Here is a 20,657-nt window from a genome sequence, read left to right as displayed (position 1 = left end):
ATGTACACTGAAGCCGAAGCCAAAGAAGCCCGTGAAGATGGCGTCGACCTACTGGAAGAAGCACGCCTCCTGGCGCTTAGTCGGTCAGCCATTTATCAGCAAGGCATGAGACACTACGACAGCAAGAAGATCAAACCCCTTGCGTTCCGAGAGGGAACCTTGTCCTCCAACTCGTCCAATAGTAAGTTGGCCAGCACAAGCTATCCTCCCCGTGGGAGGGCCCCTTCATCATCAGCAAGGCCTTGTGCAATCGCAATGCCTACTACCTCATCGACGCCCGCAAGTCAAACAAGCGCAAGAGAGACACCGCCGGTGAAGGAACAACCCGGCCGTGGAACGCAGAGCTCCTCCGCCCATTTTACAGTTAGCCGTGTGCACGTATGTATCACTGCCTTTTCCGACCAAGCTATTGTGTATCCTGCACTTGTGCACTGATCACCTCTTTATCAAACCCGGCCACCGGTCCAACTCGCTCGACCCGAGGGCTCGAGGGCTGGCCAGCGTGGTCACCACCCGCCGCCTTACTTAGCGGTTCCTGACATATTGGGATCGCCGCGACATTCCACTTTGCCCTAAGCCATAGAACTGGCTTCAGCTGTCGTCTGGCAAGCGCGCAAGGCTAGAGCACTAGTACTCCACGAACACTAAGTCAAGGACCGCCGGGTTACCCAACCCGGCCACTCCACTTTAAGTTGCCGCACGACTGGCTGCTCGCCAACCGACTTCGCCGGATTGCCGCCAGCCGGCCCAGTGGTTGTTTCGCTCGCGCTCAACGTTTCAACAGCTTAAGTACCGCGCGCTCCTCTCGAAGGTCGAACTCCTTCTCACGGACCGGAGCCTCGGCCGTCAGACTCACGGGGGGAAGCCCGAGAGGGGAAAAGCGCAAGAAAACGGCTCAAAAGACAAAAAGCAAGAGTGCAAACATTCACGAAATTTATACATCACCAGTTCAAATTCAAATAGGCCCAAGGCCAGAATTCATTACACCCGGATACCCCAAGTGGGTGGGTGGACCTGCTACCTAACAAAAAAATTTACTAAGTTAAAAACAGGCAGCTTTAGGCATCTCCCTCGGTGGCCTCCGGGTTCGCCGAGGTGCCGGTGTCTCCCTCCTCGGCGTCCACGTCGCGGTAGACGTCCATCTCCTCGGAGATGCCCTCCGGGTCGTCTAGAAGCAGGCCGTAGTCGTTAGCTGGCACAACTCCGCCATCTTCCACCTACTCCGGCCGGAACTCGTCATGGAAGGCGAACTCGGCGATGTAGCTAGCCCGAGCAGCGATCCGTTCGGCCTCCGCCTGCAGTTGGTTCTCCGAGCCGGCTAGCTTGCCCATCAGCGCGTCCAGCGACAGGTCCGGATGCCAAGACATCGCAAAACTGAGCGCCATATTGGTGCCATCACGAGCGGCGGAAAAACGCCCGTCGTAGAGCCATTCCAGCCCCGCCTCCAACCACCACGCCAGCTACGTGAAGCTGCTCGGCGCAACGGCGCCCGGCTAGAGGGCCGCCGTCATCGCCGCGCCAGCCTGAGAGAGCCGCCCCATCTGATTGCCCAAGACTCGCAGACGAGCCTCGGCAGTGGTCACAATCTCTGGGAAGGTCCGGGCCACCAGCGGGTTAGTCCCAGAGCCAACGACCCCCTGCGGGTTGCGCTGAAAGTGGACCGCCTACTCCGCTAGCTGGCGCGTCTCCGGGAAGGCCCTTCTCAAGAAGAAAAGCAAGTTAGAAGAAATTCACCAAGGACAAGAAGCTGGGATCCCAGCCTGGCAAAAACCAAGGAAAGCACTTACTGGAGAAGGACTCTTCCAGGTGCTGTGCTTCGAGTAACGTACCGCGCCAGGAGCGTCTTCTCTAGATCGGCGATCTTGGCAAGGGCCGTTTTCAGCTCAGCGTCCTTGTCCTTGGCCGCCTTCTTGCCCTCCTCACGGCGACGAGTTTCCCCCCTGACAGGTCTCCTCCACCGCGGCCACCAGCGCCTTCAGGCGCTCCACCTCAGCCAGCAGCAGACCCTTGTCGTCGGTCCGCTTGTTGTGTTGCTGATCCGCCTCGACAAGGGCCCACTGCGCCGCCACAACCTTGGCGCTCTCCGCCTTGAGGCATTCCACCTTGGCCTCAAGACGACCCTTATCGCCCTCCAACTGCTCCCGCAGTCGGCTAGCTTCATCAAGCGCCCGCCGGGCTCCCGTCGCCTCCTCCTGGGTCAGGGGCCCAAAGAAGACTTCGCTGGGTCCGCCCCGAGCCGGCTGCGACCTAGCGACCCGGCGCCCCTCGGCCTGAGCACCAGGGCGTGCTCTCCGCTAGCCGTCTCTTCCACGGCTGGTGCCATCTCTAGCGCCCTCTCCGGCGCTCCCTCCGACTCGGTGCCCGGTGGCGTCACCACCGGCGGCGTCACACTCGTCGATGCCTGGGGTATCCCCTCCGGCACCGTCCATGCCGCCTCCTCCAAAACAACGCCGCTGCCGCCTTCGCCGTCCCCTGCCCGCTCGACCATGTCGGCCCGTGGCAGGGTGTTGTCCTCAACTGCCATGATCTCCTGGTCAAGATCCATCACATCTGCGCGGCTGTCTCGGCCCCGCTCTCCCCTTGACGCTGGGACAAAGACCGTCGCCGCCGCCACTGTCCCTTCCAGCATCTCCTGCCACCCCGGCTCTTCGCCGGCGCGTGCCCATGTCGACACGACGTTGACCCAGGCCTGGGTCAACGCAGCCTCCAGATCCGCCATTGCCCTATTCGGGTCCCACAAAGCGCTCGCCAGAAGACCGAACCTGTGCTTGAAATGCGGAAAGAGGACCACGCGCTCCGTGCCCTCGGGCCGCGGCTCCCGCTCCCCCTGCGGCAGGCGCACGACGACCTCCGTCTCCCCTGGCAAGCGTCTAGCGGTGCAGAGGTAGGCGATGTCGTCTAAGGTGATAGTCGAGCCCATCCACGAGCCCGACGGAAGAGCATCGACAAAGAAAGGAAATAAGGAAGAACGGCGGTGAAGCTTTGCTCGAAGCGGCGGGCATCGCAGCGCGCGACAGTCGCTAAGGGCAGAGGAAGGATGAGGAGGCAGCGGAGTGCGAGTGAGAATGACTTCCGCCGCCCCCTCTCCCAATTTATAACCCACGACTCTAAACGTGGGGAAGTGGGATCATTTACGCTAGCCCCTCCCACCTCCCCGCAATAACTGCGCACATACGCCTGCAGTAACTGCATCGAGAATGGCAACCGGCCCGCGGACGCCGCAATAAATCCACGTGCGTGGGCCGAGGGCGTGCAGTGGCGGGCCCTAGCTCGTCGCCCCGTCCAATCGCGCGTGTGGCCTGTCAGGCCCCTCTTGCTCCCTGGCGCCACATGGCGCCCGCGCGAAGCGCAAAAGATCGCCTCAAGATTCGACGAGCTCTTCGGTTTCCCGCCCCTGCCGGGATGCCGTGATCCAGCCTCCGGAAGCCGGCATACAATGGGTGTTACTGGACCCGGCGGTCACAAAATTCACCTCCTCAGGGGGGGGACTACGAAAGCCCTCCCGCTCGAAGACGGCGAACCTTCACAGCTTCGGGGACTACTACCGGCGGGATGAACCCCAGGCACGCAACGGAACCCGGATCCTTTTTGAAAACAACGGGGCAGCAACGCCACTCAAATCGGTTCATGCCTGGCCGGGTTGCTCGACTCGGCCGAGCCCCTCGACCCGGCCAAATTCCTCAACCCGGACCCGATGGCCGGGGCAAGGCAGCCAAACCCGGCGCACCAAGACGTCTTCAACAAGCCAGCTTCCCATTAGCGTGTCCTCCAACCCGGCCACGGGTCCTCTCCCGTCCCATCCTGGCCGTATGATGGGACGAGTCTTAAATCAAGAGATGAGCAAGGCAATAGTGCCCCTCCCATGCCTCTGATCATATGAGGCGTGGCAACAGTGCCTCACCTACCAGCTGAACAGGGCCGGCATGGCTACAGTGCGCCCGTCGTCACTGCTGACGCCAGCAAGCGGCAACCTGACGGAGCGCCACTATAGCAGACTCGACCCGGCCACTCCCTAACGATTGACAAGACGGCAAACAGTGCCCCTACACCCGGCAGGTTCCACGCCTAGAGAACCCAGTGAGCCCTGTCACCTGGCGGGTCCCAGCACCGGCTTCCTGGACAATGACAACCCCGCCCACAGCCTTGTAATATTACCATTGTACCCCTGGGGGATTGACCTATAAAACCCCCAGGAAGCCTCCATGCATGGGGGTGAAGAGATCCGATCGGTAGAGCACACACACAGAGAGGGAGCAGCCTAAGCCTTGGCATGCGTTCCTTCCTCCCCGATACAGCTCAAGGAGCAACTCTGTACTATCACACATAAACCACACTCGGCAGGACTAGGGGTATTATCTCTCCAGAGAGCTCCGAACCTGGGTATGTCTTGCGTCTCATGCTCGCTCATGCCGACCTCGCCTCTGGAGCCCACCAGTTCCCTCGAGCCTCCTCCTCTCTATAGCCATCGCTTGGCATCTGCCGTGCGCCCACCATGACAAGTTCACTCATCTTCAGTCCAATCATTATCAAGATTTATATTGGAAAACAAAGATTCAATAGGAGTTACATCAATCACTTTAAGATCTTCATCATTATTTTCGCGGGAACTGGAAGAACACGCTTTTATAAACAAATCTTTTTTCCACGCATCTTATCGGTTCTTTCTTTGCACTCATCAATGGAAATTCTCATAGATTTGAGATACTCATTGATATCATGCTAGGGTGGAATAGATCTAAGTTTCAAAGAATCAACATCAAGAGAAATTCTATCCACGTTCCTAGCCAAATCATCATTCTTAAGCAATTTTTCTTCAATCAAAGCATTGAAATTCTTTTGCGAAATCATAAATTCTTTAACACTATTCTCAAAATAAGAGGGCATCTTATTATAATTTTCATAAGAGTTTTTGTAGGAATTACCATAATTATTAGAGGAATTGCTAAGGAACGGTCTAGGATTAAAATTACCTCTATACGCGTTATTACCAAAATTGTTCCTACCAACAAAATTCACATCCATAGATTCATTATTATTCTCAATAATAGTAGAAAAAAGGCTTATCATTAGGATCAATAGGAGCATTCTTGCTAGCAAACAATTTCATAAGCTCATCCATCTTCCCACTCAAAACAATAACCTCTTCAATCTCATGCACTTTTTTACTAGTTGAAGATCTTTCGATATGCCATTGAGAATAATTAACCATAATATTATCTAGGAGTTTAGTAGCTTCTCCTAAGTAATTTCCATAAAAGTACCTCCCGCGGCCGAATCTAAAAGGTTTCTCGAAGCAAAATTCAATCCGGCATAAATTTTTTGTATAATTATCCACAGGTTCAAACCATGCGTAGGGCAATTTCGTATCATTAATTTCATCCTCTCCCAAGATTGTGTAACATGTTCATGATCAAATTGCTTAAAATTCATAATATCGTTCCTAAGGGAGATGATCTTAGCGGGAGGAAAATACTTGGAAATAAAGGCATCTTTACACGTATACCATTAATCGATACTATTTTTAGGCAAAGATGAAAACCAAGTTTTAGCACGATCTCGAAGTGAGAACGGAAATAGCTTCTATTTAACAATATCATTATCCACATCTTTTTTCTTTTTCATATCACACAAATCAACGAAATTGTTTAGATGGGATGCGACATCTTCACTAGGAAGGCCAGAAAATTGATCTTTCATAACAATATTCAACAAAGCAGCATTATTTTCACAAGATTCCACATTAGTAGCGGGAGTAATCGGAGTACTAATAAAATCATTATTATTGGTGTTGGAAAAGTTACATAGTTTGGTATTCTCTTGAGTCATCGTGACAAAGCAAGCAATCCAACAGACGAGCACACAAAAATCAAGCAAAGAAGACGAATGGAAGAGGGGCAAAGAAAATGCAAATCTTTTTGAAAATCCTTTTGGAAGTGGGGAGAGGAAATGAGAGGCGAATGGCAATAATGTAATGCAAGAGATGAGAGTTTATGATGAGTACTTGGTATGTCTTGACTTGGCATAGATCTCCCCGGCAACGGCCCCAGAAATTCTTCCTGCTACTTCTTGGGCTTGCGTTGGTTTTTCCCTTGAAGAGAAAAGGGTGATGCAGCAAAGTAGAGTAAGTATTTCCCTCAGCTTTGAGAACCAATGTATCAATCCAGTAGGAGACAACACACAAGTCACCGAATACCTGCACAAACAAACACCAACTTGCACCCAACGCGATAAAGAGGTTGTCAATCCCGTCATGGTTATTTGCAAAGTGATATCTGATAGAGATGGATAAATGGTAAAGTAATATTTTTGGTATTTTTGGTTTATGGAACGGAAAGTTAAAGATTGAAAAGGAAGTAAATAGGAAACTAAAATAGTAGATAGGAAACTTATATGACGGAAAGTAGACCTGGGGGCCATAAGTTTCACTAGAGGCTTCTCTCAAGATAGAAAATAATACGATGGGTGAACAAATTACTGCCGAGCAATTGATAGAAAATTGCAAAGGTATGACGATATCTAAGGCAATGATCATAAATATAGGCATCACATCCGTATCAAGTAGACCGACTCCTGCCTGCATCTACTACTATTACTCCACACATCGACCGACTCCTGCCTGCATCTACAGTATTAAGGTCATGAAGAGAGTAACACATTAAGTAAGATGACATGATGTAGCGGGATAAACTCAAGCAATATGATGAAAACCCCATCTTGTTATCCTCGATGGCAGCAATACAATACGTGTCGGTTCCACTTTTGTCACTGGGATCAAGCACCGCAAGATTGAACCCAAAGCAAAGCACTTCTCCTATTGCAAGGAAAACCAATATAGTTGGCCAAACCAAATCGATAGTTCGAAGAGACTTGCAAAGATATCAAATCATGCATATAAGAATTCAGAGAAGATTCAAATAATATTCATAGATAAGCTAATCACAAATCCACAATTCATCGGATCTCGGCAAACACACCGCAAAAGAGTATTACGTTGAATAGATCTCCAAGAACATTGAGGATAACATGGTATTGAGAATCAAAGAGAGATAAGAAGCCATCTAGCTACTAGCTATGAACCCATAGGTCTAAGGTAAACTACTCACGCTTCATCAGAGAGGCAATGGTGTTGATGTAGAAGCCCTCCGTGATTGACTCCCCCTCTTGCAGGATGCCGGAAAAGGCCCCTAGATGGGGTCGCACGGGTACAGAAGGTTACGACGGTGGAAAAGTGTTTTCGTGGCTCTCCTGGTTGGTTTGGGAATATTTGAGAATATATAGGCGGAAGAAATAGGTCGGTGGAGTCATGAGGGGCCCACAAGGGTGGGGGGGGCACGCCCTCCATCCTTCTGGCCACCTAGTGGCTTCCCTAACATGTACTCCAAGTCCTTTGGATGTCTTCTAGTCCAAGAAAAATCGTTGCGAAGCTTTCATTCCGTTTGGACTCCATTTGATATTCCTTTTTTGCGAAACTTTAAAACAAGGAAAAACAGGAACTGGCACTGGGCTCTAGGCTACTAGGTTAGTCCCAAAAATAATATAAAATAGCATAATAATGCCTATAAAACATCCAAAACAAATAATATAATAGCATGGAACAATAAAAAATTATATATACGTTTGAGACATATCCGCGATAAATTCTTGATTTTTTACACATGATGTAGATACAAATTGACTACGGTGTCCTAATATTTTAGAATTTTTGGAGTTATAGAAGTATGGTCAAAGTCCAGATTACTACAGATTGTTCTGTTTTTGATAGATTCTGTTTTCTTTGCGTTGTGTGCTTATTTTGATGAATATATGGTTTGTATTGGAGGGTATTAGCCATGGTAAAATTGGAATACAGTAGATATAATGCAAAAATAAAATATGAATGGGTTTGCAACAGTACTTAGAGTAGTGATTTGCTTTGTTATACTAACGGATCTCACGAAGGTTTTGTTGAGTTTTGTGTGATTGAAGTTTTCAAGTTTTGTGTGAGATCACAATGCATGAGGGAATAACGAGTTTAAAGAGCCTAAGCTTGGGATACCCCATGGCACCCCAAGTTATTATTCAAGGAGAACCAAGCAACTAAGCTTGGGGATGCCCCGGAAGGCATCCCCTCTTTCTTCTAATGACCATCGGTATTTTACTTAGAGCTATATTTTTATTCGTCACATATCATGAGTTTTGCTTGGAGCATCTTGTATTATATGAGTCTTATCTTATTTTACTTTTTAGTTTGTGTCATCTATCCTTGCTGGACACACCTATTTGAGAGAGCAAAAATTATGCTATGATTTGTTAGAATTGCTCTATATGCTTCATTTAAAAATTTTGAGCTATGGAATTGCTCGAGTGCTTCACTTATATTTTTGTGAGCATGATGTGCTTTAATATGTTTTAAGAAATGCTCTCATGATTCACTTAGATTTATTTGAGAGTTGGTAAATTTTTGAAGAAATTCTCTCATGCTTCACTTATATTATTTTGAGAGAACAAAATTTTTATGCTCATGTTCTTCACTTAAATTTGTTTGAGCTTATCAAAAGCAACATATGAAATTAGTCCCAAAGTGATAGATATTCAATAGGGATATAATAAAAACTTTCATGAAGATCATTGGACAAACTAAACTTGATTCTTCGTAATAGTTTTGAGATATGATGATAGTTATATTTGAGTAATGTTGGTGAGAAATTATGCTTTAGTAAGAATATTGGTGTTAAGGTTTGTGATTCCCTATGCAAGCACGAAAGTCAATAGTTATGCAATGAAAGTACATCCTACTTATGGTGCATTATTCGGTGTTAGTTATGCTTAATGCTCGCTTATGTGATTTTTTGTTTCTTGGTTGGTTACTTCTCAATCTATTTGCTAGCCTCCACTTGTACTAAGTAGGAATACTACTTGTGGATCCAAAATCCTTAAACGCAGTTTTGCCATATGAGTCCACCATACCTACCTATATGTGGTATTTTCGTGTTGTTCTAAGAAAATTTGTATGTGCCACCTCTAATTTTAAAAATAAGTTTCCTTTTTGTGTGCTCGTACCGCTCATGAAGCGGTAGCGGGTGGCTAATATTTTCCATGCTAGATGTGTTACTCTCAAGATGAGTGTTCATTCACTTGTCATTGCACGAGAGTACGACCGTAATAGGGATGCCCAGTCCCGAAATGAAAAAGAAATTTATTACTTTATGTTGTCAAATAATAAATTCCTTGGAAAGTGTTAGTATGGAAGGCACCTGTGGATACGGCTAGCCATGGATTGTGAAAGAGTGGTGGGAAAAGGAATCAACTTTATTTTTTGTTTGGGAACCGCCTATAATATATCTAGCATGGGAAGTGTTGGGAATGACTCGGTATTTTACGTTGATGGGAATAGTATGCCTCTCAAAAAAAATTCTCTCAATTTAAGCTTTGAGCTCTAGCACCTCTACAAATCCACACTTCCCTCTGTGAAGGGCCCTTCTATTTACTTTATGCAGTTTTATTTTTATTTGAGTCTCCATCTTCTCTTATAAAGCACCAACTAAGGGGCACTATTATCGTACTTGAGCATTGGATGTAGCTAATATGCGAGCGTGTTTCATGAATGTATCAATGATTGAGCATGATGGGCTAGGGATAAATTTCTTTAGTGTTGATATTTTGAAAGACATGGTTGCTTGTTGATATGCTTCAGTATTGAAATCTTCATGTCAAAACTGGACTATTGCTTTGAACCATATAAAAGTCCAAATGTCCATGCTACAAACGAAAAGAATATGTGATGAACATGTTAGGCAACATTCCACATGAAAAATTCTGTTTTTCACATTTACCTACTCGAGGACGAGCAGGAATTAAGCTTGAGGATGATGATACGTCTCCAACGTATCTATAATTTTTTATTGTTCCATGATGTTATATTATCATTCTTGGATGTTTTACAATTATTTTATAGCAACTTTATATCATTTTTGGGAATAATCTATTGACATAGTGCCCTGTGCCAGTTGTTATTTTTTGCTTGTTTTTTTACATCACATAAAATCAATACCAAACAGAGTCCAAACGCAGTGAAATTTTTTGGAGAATTTTCTAGACCAGAAGACACCATATGGGCCAAAGAAGTACTAGAGGGGGCTCTGAGGGGAGCACAACCCATAGGGCGCGCCTGGGGGCTCAGGCGCGCCCAGGTGGGTTGTGCCCACCTCGGTGGCCTCCCGCATTGCCTCTTCGCCCTATAAATACCCAATTATTACAGAAACCCCAGGGAGTTGACGAAACTCAATTCCAGCCGCCGCAAGTTCCAGAACCACGAGATCCAATCTAGACACCATCACAGAGAGGTTCATCGTCCTCATTGGTGCCTCTCCGATGATGCGTGAGTAGTTCATCATAGACCTATAGGTTCGTAGCCAGTAGCTAGATGACTTTCTCTCTCTCTTTTGATTCTCAATACAATGATCTCTTCAAGATCTATTTGATATAACTATTTTCTTGCGGTGTGTTTGTTGGGATCCGATGAACTTTGAGTTTATGATCAGATCTATATCCGTGAATATTATTTGAGTCTGCAGTGATCTCTTATATGCATGATTATTTATAGCCTCGTATTTCTTCTTCAAATCTTTGGTTTAGTTAGGCCGACTAGATCAATTTTTCTTGCCATGGGAAGAGGTGCTTTGTGATGGGTTCGATCGTGCGGTGTTCTTTATAAAGGAAATATGCCCTAGAGGCAATAATAAAGTTGTTATTTTATATTTCCTTATTCATGATAAAAGTTTATTATTCATGCTAGAGTTGTATTGATCGGAAACCTAAATACATGTGTGAACACATAAACAAATACTATGTCCCTAGTGAGCCTCTACTAGACTAGCTCATTGACAAAGATGGTTAAGGTTCCTAAACATAGACATGTGCTGTCATTTGATTATGGTATCACATCATTAGGAGAATTATGTGATGGACAAGACCCATCCATTAGCTTAGCATATTGATTGTTCAGTTTATTGCTATTGCTTTCTTCATGTTAAATACATATTCCTTCGACTATGAGATTATGCAACTCCGTGAGGAAAGGATGATGGAGACTATGATTCCCCCACAAGTCGGGATGAGACTCCGGACAATGAGAGAGAGAAAAGGAGAAAAAAAGAACAAAAAAATAAGTAAAAAACAAACAAAGAGAGAAGGGTCAGTGTTACTATCCTTTACCACACTTGTGCTTCAAAGTAGCACCATGTTTTTCATATAGAGAGTCTCCTATTTAGTCACTTTCATATACCAGTGGGAATTTTTCATTATAGAACTTGGCTTGTATATTCCGATGATGGGCTTCCTCAAATGCCCGAGGTCTTCATCAGCAAGCAATTTGGATGCACACCCACTTAGTTTCCATATTGAGCTTTCATACAGTTATAGCTCTTGGTGCATCCGTTGCATGGCAATCCCTACTCCTCATGTTGATATCAATTGATGGGCATCTCCATAGCCTGTTGGTTAGTCGCTTCGATGTGAGACTGTCTTACTTTTTTTCTTCTCTTATTTACCCCTGTCATCATACTCTATTCCACCCATAGTGCTATATCCATGGCTTGTGCTCATGTATTGTGTGACGGTTGAAAAAGCTGAAGCGCATTAAAAAGTATGAACCAATTGCTCGGCTTGTCATTGGGGTTGTACATGATAAATACTTTGTGTTAAGAAGACAAAGCATGACAAGACTATATGATTTTGTAGGGGTAGCTTTATTTAGCGTTGATATTTTGAAAGACACGATTGTTTGTTGGGATGCCCGAGTATTGAGGTCTTTATGTCAAATTATAGACTATTGTTTTGAATCACTCGTGTCTTAATTTTCATGCCATGATTACATATATAATCAAGTTTATGATAGGTAGCATTCCACATCAAAAATTATCTTTTTTATCAATTACCTACTCGAGGATGAGCAGGAATTAAGCTTGGGGATGCTGATACGTCTCCAACGTATCTATAATTTTTTATTATTTCATGCCAATATTATACAACTTTTACATATTTTTGGAAACAATTTATATGATTTATTGGACTAACCTATTGATCTAGTGCCCAGTGCTAGTTCCTGTTTGTTGCGTGTTTTTTGTTTTTGTAGAAAATCCATATCAAACGAAGTTCAAATGCGATACAAATTTACACAGAATTATTATGGAATATTTGTGATTTTTGGGAGGTGGAATCAACGCAAACGGGGGCCCACAGCCCCCAAGATACACCAGGGGGTGCCAGGCACGCCCAGGTGTCTTATGCCCTCCTCGTAAGGCGGTTGGGGCCCTTCTTCTGGCGCAAGAAAGATAATTTATGGGGAAAAATCGTGTAAGAATTTTAGCGCAATTTGAGTTACAGATCTCTAGGAATTTAACAAACGGTGAAGGGCCAGATCTGGGGAACGTGAAACAGAAGGGAACAGAGAGGGAGATACAATCTCGGAGGGTTTCCCACCCCTTCGCCGCCATGGAGGCCATGGAACAGAGGGGGAACTCTCCCCCCATCTAGGGGGAGACCAAGGAAGAAGAAGGAGGAGGGGAGCTCTCTCCCCCCCTCTCTCTCCCGGTGGCGCTGGAGTGCCGCCGGGGCAAGGATCGTGATGGCGATCTACATAAACAATATTGCTACCGCCAACACCAACTTTCTCCCCCTCTATGCGGCGGTGTAACACCCTTTCTCCCTGCTGTAATATCTACTTAAACATGGTGCTCAACTCCATATATTATATCCCAATGATATTTGTCTATCCTATGATGTTTGAGTAGATCCGTTTATCCTGTGGGTTAATCATGATCTTGGTTGGTATGATTGTATATTTTATTTATGGTGCAGTCCTACGGTGCCCTTCGTCTCGCGCAAACATGAGGGGTCCCCTCTGTAGGGTGTTGTGATACGTTCATGATTTGCTTATGGTGGGTTGCGAGAGTGACAGAAGCGTAAACCCGAGTAGGTGGGTTGTTGCGTATGGGATAAAGAGGACTTGACACTTAATGCTATGGTTGGTTTTCACGACCTTAATGATCTTTAGTAGTTGCAGATGCTTGCTAGGGGTCCAATCATAAGTTCATATGATCCAAGTAGAGAAAGTATGTTAGCTCATGCCTCCCCCCCATACAAAATTGCAAGAATGATTACTGGTACTTGTTCTCGATTGCCTAGGGACAAATGACTTTCTTGTTGACAAAAGCTATCCACTTTTATTACCTTGCAATTTATTCATTGTTTTATTATCGCAAAGTACTCATAGTTTTATATTTGCAAAATTGTTTCATACTTGTTCTAGGTAAAGCAAACGTCAAGCGTGCGTAGAGTTGTATCGGTGGTCGATAGAACATGAGGGAATATTTGTTCTACCTTTAGCTCCTCGTTGGGTTCCACACTCTTATGTATCGAAGAAGGCTACAAACGATCCCCTATACTTGTGGGTTATCAGTGGCTAGGATTTGGTCCAGGATATAGATATGGACGAGTATATGTGGGGTTGTGGTGGCACATCATGAGCCAGATCCGACGTGGGAGATGTGCCCTAGTGTGTTTGTGCCTCCACATATCGGCCGCATATATGGGCTGGGTATGAGGGGTGCTGGTCAACCCTTACATGTAGGCCCGGTATGAGGGATGTGGCTGGGTCATGATTTCTTGATCGGTCACTGATCGGGCTGTCCGCCCGGACATATTTGAGCGTTTGAGGAGTCCATTTTGTAGATGCTCTAAGGTGAACAAAACTATTCTGGTTGTTCTGCAACAGGTGGACTGGTCAGAAGTTCTAGTTGGATTTGATCACAACGAGCATCTGACTCGAATACCGCTTCCAAGAAGGCATGCCCTAGTCTTGGATTCGTAGGTCGGCGGTTCCGGCTTAACTAGGTACTCATGGATGGAGGCAGAAGGACCAACATCATCTACGTTGGCACCGTGAAGCAGATGGGCATTCTTGAGTCCATGCTAGTCCTGAACAACATGACATTCCATGGGATTGTATTCCACGCTTTTTGCGGGAACATGACAATTGCTTCAAGCGAACACAACAAATCTCACAGTAAAATCCCTTGTTTGCAGAGGTTGCCATATGTTTCTATAGAAATTACCCTGTGGTTGAAGAACTTGTCATAAAAACGTCCACGAATACCATCCTCCTAGGAAATGTTCGCTGGCTATTGAGGTTCTTTAATAATCTCTCCTAGTTTGATCTGCTAGTAGAAAAATCAATTACTATGCCACAAAAAAGGAAAAAAACAATTAGGCCTCTTCCGATCCACCAATACTTTGATGAGGTGCTAAGCACATTAAATAGTTTAGCAACTAAAGCTCCCAATGCATAGGTTCTTAACTTGTTGTAGCTAAGCATCCTTCATTTATTGATTTTGCAACTAAAGTTTTGCATGGATTGGTGGGATTATTTCATTTAAATGTTTTTCTTAGGTTCGTTCGCTTGACATTATTTCTTCTTGGGGTCACCACACTCATCTTTCTCCTCTTAATTATCTTGCCACATCAGGATTTTCGTCTACTCCCTCTGTCCGGGTTTATTGGCCTAAAGACCACTTCTCTTGGACCAAGGCACATAGTAATTTTCTCACATTAATTCTTTTAGTCCACTCCCAATGCACTCTGTCCCATGTCAACTCACACCTGCAGCCAATAGAAAAACACGCATGCAACATATTAATTCCCTAGCCATGGTAGCAATAACAATGGCTCTCAATGCAACCAATGAAGTGGTTGCATGCATGCACCCTTCCAAAAGTGAGGCCTTATAAAAGCGGACATGATTGTGATGTTGTGAGGTGTAATAAACTCGGACGGAGGATGTACATGGCAGTCTTAGGGCATCTCTAATGGCAACTCGTAAATTTCCTCCCGCATCCGTCCTCGGAGAGGGGGGCCAGTCCATGGACATGGCTGCGGGAGGCCGCTATCCAATCGTAGCCGCATACATTTTAAACTCTTTTTCAATAAAACTGATGAAATTCGTGCAAACAAAGACAGATTTCATATAAACATGAAGGATTTCATATAAACACATCCGAACTTCATATAAACATGATGGATTTCATTACGTTTACATCAAAGCGGTGCTAGTCCGGCTCTAGAGGTATAATTAATACCTAACCTAAATAGTCTCCGACACCCGTTACTCGTGTCAGGCCATCAGCCCTGTGAATTGAAGCTTCACCATATCCACTTCCACCTCGGTGCTCTCCAGCTCCGGCACCGTAACTTCCGCCCACGGAGGTCTGGGAAGTGAAGTTGTCCGCCTCCACATCTCCGCCAAGCGATTAATCGTCCGAAGATGGTGAGCTCACCAAGCTTGGCGTCGATGGGAGGGGAGGAGCGGTAGCCTTCCTGGGACATGAGCGGTGGCGACCTACCATGCACTACCCTTCCTTGTTGGCAGCGGCACCCGCGGATGTGTCAGCTTCGTGGTCTCCGCCATGGGGCACGGACTCGGTGATGTCCTCCTCCTCCTCATCGGTCTCGCCGATCACCGCCTCACCCACATTGTCAATCTCCTTGTAGGCGGCTGCCACCTCCACAACTCACTGGCGGTACCGCCACGGGGTGAGGCGAATCTAGCGGGATGAGTGATAGGACTCGAGTAGTGCCTCATGTTCCGCCAGTTCCACGTCCGGCGCGATAGCCCTGCTGGTGGCGAGCTACTCCTCTGCCTGCATGTGCTCTTGTAGCATGTGGTGATTGTAGGCAGCGTCAGCCAGCACCTCCCGGAATTTCTCCTCCCGCACCATGTCCATGTAATGGGCACGAGCCTTGGCGATGGTCAAGGTGCAATGCACTGGCGAGGTTGTGCGAAGGAGGAGGGTGGCGTCGGTTCGTCGGTGGGGCATCCTCCATTGGGACGTCATCGTCCTCCGGCTCCCTACCGGCCAACCAGCCAACAACAATGGCGGCCGTCTCCTTCTTCTAATCCGACTTCAGCCGGCCTTAGAGAGCTTTGGTGGGGAAGGGATCCATGGTGGGAGTGGTGCAGAGAAGGATCAAAAGCGGATGACTGCGGCTATGGCCGGACACCAGATTTTATAGCAATGGTGGGCAGCAGAGGGATGTATGGGTGGCACTGAAGGAGACTCCTTGGCATCCACATGCCATCAATGTGGGTAGGAGACGGACGGATGGGTGGCCATCATGTCGTTTGAACGCAAGACTATCGCATGCACCAGGAAGCGGTACAGGAGGCACACCGCTTCAATGCTGGCGCTGGTGAGTGGTCGCGTCCGCTCTGGCTGGGCATGAATGCGGGCGCTCACTGAAAACATGCAGGAGGGGGGTGCGGTTTTTGGTCGGCCAGGGCGGCCAGTACAAGGCTTGGGATCGGTCCCGGCTCTTGCAAACTCCTCCCCCCGGTTTGTCTCCGGTTTGCGGGAGAAATCGCGTGATAGAGGACCGCATTGGATGGCTTCCGCTATCAGGACAATGTGGTCCGGACGGATGTGGGGGGTTTGAGGGTCGGCGTTGGAGATGGCCCTTAGCACCTGTACAAGGTGGTGGAGCATTGGGAGTAGGGGTGAAAACAGAGCAGAAACAGATGAAACTGGGTGCTACCACATTTGTTTTCATATTTTTGTGTAGAAGTGGAAAGGAATACAAAAAGCCCGGAAATGAATAAGGAAAAAGATTCTATTGGAAATAGACACAAAACAAATACAGAGTGGACACGAAAACGGAAGTGGATTGACCAAAAATTTAGAATCCCTTGAGTCAGAGAGAAATAACACAAACACAAACAAATTTAATTGAATTTTACCATGGCTACTGATAACCCACAAGTATAGGGGATCGCAACAATTTTGGAGGGTAGAGTATTCAACCCAAATTTATAGATTTGACACAAGGGGAGCCAAAGAATACTTGCAAGTATTTCAACCACACCTGGAGATTAATTATATGCTGCAATGCGATCAGTAGCACAACAATAAGATAGTTTTGATAGTAGTAGCAACATCAATAGTAACGGTAATAGTGATAGAAATGATTTTGTAGCAAGTGTAACATTAACAGTAGCAATAGTAACTTAGCGAGATCAATATATAGGAAATTCGTAGTCATTGGATCGGTGGATTTGTTGGATGATATTCATCATATAACAGTCATAACCTAGGACGATACAAAACTAGCTCCAGTTCATAGATATAATGTAGGCATGTATTCCGTAAATAGGCATACATGCTTATGTAAAGAACTTGCATGACATCTTTTGTCCTACCCTCCCATGGCAGCAGGGTCCATATGGAAACTAAGGGATATTAAGGTGTCCTTTTAATAGAGAACTGGAACAAAGCATTAACACATAGTGAATACATGAACTCCTCAAACTACGGTCATCACCGGAAAGTATCCCGACTATTGTCACCCCGGGGTTTACGGATCATACCACGTAATAGGTGAATATGACTTGCAAGATTGGATCTAGAACATAGATATAATGGTGATAACATAAATGGTTCAGATCTGAAATCATGGCACCAGGGCCCAAAGTGACGAGCATTAAGCATGGTAAAGTCATAACAACATCAATCTCAGAACATAATTGATACTAGGGATCAAGTGCTAACAAAATTAACTCGATTACATGATGAATCTCATCCAACTCCTCACTGACCAGCGGGCCTACGAAGGAATTAGTCACTCCTTGAGGGGAGCATCATGGAATTGGCGATGAAGGAGGGTTGGTGATGACGAAGATCAAAGATCCCCCTCTCCGAAGCCCAAAATAGACTCTAGATCTAGCCTCCCGATGAAGAACAGGAGGTGGCGGCACCTCCGGATCATGAAACAAGATAATTCTTCCTCCCTTGATTTTTTCTGAAAAAATAGGAATTTATGGAGTTGCGATCAGGGTCAGCGAGGCCACCAGGTGGGCACTACACACCTGGGCCCAGCTAGAGCGGGGGCACACTCTGGAGGGTTGTGCTCACCAAGGGGTGCCCCTCTGGTGGTTCTTGGCTCCAGTAATTTTCTTTTATTCTGAAATGATCCTCCAAAAAGTTTCGTTCCAATCCGAGAACTTCTATTTATGCACAAAAGCAACACCATGGTAGTTTTTGCTCAAAACAGCGTCAGTCCGGGTTAGTTTCATTCAAATCATGCAAATTAGAGTCCAAAACAAGAGAAAAAGTGTTAGGAAAAGTAGATACGATGGAAACGTATCAATTCACCCAAGCTTAAACCTTTGCTTGTCCTCAAGCAATTCAATTGATAAACTGAAAGTGAAAAAGAAAACTTTTATGAACTCTTGTGCTCTTGTTTACATAAATTAGTTTAAGTAGCACCCAGGTTTTTAGCAAAGATCATGATTAACCATGGCGACAATGACTCTTAAAATTTATATTAACTCATATCAATGGCATAGTCAACTAGCAAGCAATAATAAGATATCTCAAATGCCAACACACTACAAAAAAAGACACTTCCGTGATGATACGTGTTTTTCACAGCAGGTCACGTTTTCTGTCACGCATGTACATCCATGACAATTTTATGACAGAATCAAGATAGTCATACCTGTGCTGTCATAGAAGTGTTCTATGACATTACCAAAAGTATCATCACGGAAGTGTCCACTTACATGATGATAAATTGTGCGTCATGGAATTGCTTTCATCAAGGGTGACCGACATGTGGCATCCACCATAACGGGTCGCCGTTAAGCTATCGGGTCCGGCTTTGGATCCAATAACCCGCTAACAGCCCGGACCAATGAGGATTTTCCACGTGTAAAATTGTCATTGGTCGGAGGAAACGCGTGTAGGCTCACCATTGGGACACATGTCATCCATTCATTGGACAGGAGGCGCCTATGATATGTCGACATGTGGCATGGCCCAAAAGAGGCCCATTCCGGTGAAAAGGCCGGCCCGTTTGACTTCGTCAAATGATAACGGGCCGGCCCACGGAAAGCCTGTTAACGACATGTTCATATATAGCCCATTTACAGCCCGCTAACTCACGGCCCGTTATGGCCTACCAGAATTAAGACCAATAGCTTCATCTGGGCCTTCCAGTAAGATTCCAGCCCATTGTAACTTCCAGCCCATATATGGCCCATGATGTCTTTCCGCCCATACGAGGCCATTTGTACCTCCTGTCCCATTAACGGCCCGTGGTGAATCTAGCCCATAATCAACAGTGTACCACTTTATACCCATTAACGGCCCTTTATTCCATTGGGTCGTTTCCATCCCGTGTTATCTTTCGGCCTTCTGAGGGCCCATTAATTCTTGGGCTTATTTCCACCATTCGGTTACTTACGACCCCTTACTGGCCTTTTCTGCTTGTGGGCCAAATTCAGCCCGTGGTTACAATCGGCCCGTTTGCGGCACGTTAATCTGTTGGGACGTTTTCATAGCGTCATCAAATACGACAGATTAACAACAACCCATTATGGTCGGCCCATGAACGGATGATTCCAAATCTAGCCCGTTTACGGGCCATAATGCGGTTTGTTATTAGCCCATGTTTCGCCGATCGATCAAACGGTTTGTAGAAGGCCCATTGATGCTACGGCCCATAGAAGGCCCATCGTTTCTACGACCCTTAGAAGGCCCATTGTTTCTACGGCCCGTACGAGGCCCATGGTAACTACAGTAAATATGTAGCCCATGGTGATTGTGGACTAGTTTTAAAAAATAGGTTATTGCAGCCACTAGCAAATCACAAAAAAAGAACTGCACTGACTACAAGCAAACAAATAAACAAGACAACAAGGAAATAAATAAGCAAGAAACTTACGCTAGGCTATCACGGCTATTACACATATTACATCCACTAGGCATCAAAATTCGCCACCAGTGCAAATATAGGGAACAAAGCCGCATATCATATACATTGGTTGTCAAACTTGGCGACCAGTGCAAATAAACGCCGCAGCAAAACAATTCTAGAATTGAAACCACTTCAGAAGAGCTCAAGAAACAATATCCTGGGTACCCATAATGCTGGCAAGATGCTTAGCAAGCTTATTAACTTTCTCTTGTTTGGCGCTTAAATCCTCCAGCACTGGTTGTTGCACAAGAAAGTATGCATCTGAATTCTGCAGGGACTTTCTCAGTCCTTCGGCTTCTTGCCGCAGCACAACGGACTGATGCCTTTCAGCTTGTAGCTGATACTGAAGAAGCCGAAGTGATTCGGGCAGCGAGTTCGAAGAGCTTGTGCCAGCGGTATTGGCCAGTAACTCCAACACTACATCAACGCAGGACTGTGGGGTTTTCTCACTGTCCACAAGATCATTTTTATCACCTTTCTTGGAGACAAATAGGACTGTCTCACTATTTTGAACCTTATCTGCATTACTTTCTCTACCATTGCAGAGTGGGGTGCTCTTCTCCAATATTCTGTTCGCATACTACAAGAGAAACAAGCAGACACATCACAGGTTTAGCATGTAATATACGAAAGTCATTTTGGTAAACCGGTTCAGTAGTAAGGTGGATAGGATAACATCATGAAACAAACATATATCTATGTACTATCGTCACTGTATTGTCCATATCATTCTAGTTTATGTTGCCAAATCAGGATAGAGACACAATTCAACTCATATATTTTTAAGACACAATAGCATAGACAAAATATAAGTGTGAGAAACTACACAACATTGGCAACACTTGTAATGTGCATCACATGAGAACATAACT

Source organism: Triticum urartu, chromosome 6A (assembly GCF_056163025.1).
Source record: "Triticum urartu cultivar PI428250 chromosome 6A, HENAU_Tu73, whole genome shotgun sequence".
NCBI lineage: Eukaryota > Viridiplantae > Streptophyta > Magnoliopsida > Poales > Poaceae > Triticum > Triticum urartu.
Note: the sequence above shows the minus strand (reverse complement) of the source record.